Genomic DNA, 1,701 nt, shown 5'->3' on the forward strand with positions numbered 1-1,701 from the left:
CAAGTATTGTATCTTTTCTCTTATATTCTTTATTTTCAAGGGGGAATAATAATTTTTCTGTTAGGCACAGCCACACCAGTTTGTCTAGATCTATTTTTGAACTAGGGAAAACACAGAAATTTGGTTTCTATGTATCAGTTCAGTTCCTCATTCAGGTTCATCATTGGCCTGCTCTGTAGAATGCCCCAAGCTGGCCGGTATGGAAATTTACTGATTTTCTAAAATGAATTTCTTGCCTACTCATGGTTAATGCCAACAACTACCAAAGCAGAAAGGCTTCACCTTCCTTCTTCCTCCTCTTTTTCTGGGCTGTGATTATACCTGCTTGAAAGTTGGTCAGTGAATTCAATTCTTACACAGGTTCCTCTTAATGCATACTCCCATCAATCCTAATATAGGGACATAGAACAACACTAATTCACATGGTCTTTTTCTCTTACTGTTCAGACAGAGCCCAGCTTGAAAGGAATTGCATGACAGTCCTCTGACCACTGGTCAGCAGAGGCACGATTATGGGTTCAAATAAATCGTGATTTTGATCTTAGGAAAGCCTGAGCTGATATTTTAAATCCTATTTAAATTGGAAAGACACATTGTAATGATTATACAAAGAATCTCCTCTTTCAAGTTTGTAAGTTGTGTACACAATTCTTATCACATATTCTCTGTCTTGTAAATCTGATCAAGGAATCCTGAATAAGTGAATGGGCAGAAACCGAGATCAGGGTGGGAATTCCACTAGGAAGGGTGAGGATAGGTGGGGAGCAGGTGTTCTGTGTGGAAAAATGAAATTGACGCATGAAAAGATGGTCAGAAGAGTCAAGTCAATAAATATAAATAAGTACCACAGGATAGAGTTTGGAAGTAGCCAGGTCAGCATCGAAGGTCAGCATAGGTCCTTTGATTGCTTAGCAGTCGAGGAGCACATTTATGTAAATCTAAGTTTTGTTGTGCAGGAACTGGGAACAAACTAAAGGTAAAGAAATAACTCTGCCAGATTACATTTATGTTACATTACATTTTCATTTATGTTACAATTAATTCATGATCACATATATGTATGTATGTCTCTAGAGAAAACCTGTGCTTGTGAATATGATTGAGTGGATTTTCATGTGTTTGCACGTGTCTGCTCCCACAGAGGACATACAATCACAGGAGAAGCATGGGACTGGAATTACAGCAAAACCAATTTATAGGGATGGAACATTAATGTTTGGCAACAACATAAATTATTCTTAGCTCTTACTTTGCCCACTAGCCATTTTGTAATTCAAAATTATTTTTATGTTTCTTAATGAATGTGTGCTACATCAGTTGTCCCATTTATTCCTAGGACCATCATGTCCCAAAACTTTTCCCATCAATTTCTGATTACTTTTAACTATGTGTGAAAAAGTATGTTCACATACATGAATAAAGCATGATGAGTCCATTTCAGTTGATGTGTGCATATGGTTTCAGGACTGACTAAACTGCATTGATTGCACTGAATGGCTACAGAGGGAAGTCAGGTTTTTCTGAGTCTAATTGTCCCAACTGCAGGAGAGTTCTACTCTTTATTAAGCAACAATTCATTTATTTATTGAGTGCTTCAAAAAAAATTCTCTGTGTAGCTCATGCCATGCAGATAACAAACCCAGCCTTTTATGGTACATATCAAGCCAGTCATTTACTCAAAGTTTCCTTGTGATTATCTTA

This window comes from Rattus norvegicus, chromosome 3 (assembly GCF_036323735.1).
Source record: "Rattus norvegicus strain BN/NHsdMcwi chromosome 3, GRCr8, whole genome shotgun sequence".
Classification (NCBI taxonomy): Eukaryota; Metazoa; Chordata; class Mammalia; order Rodentia; family Muridae; genus Rattus; species Rattus norvegicus.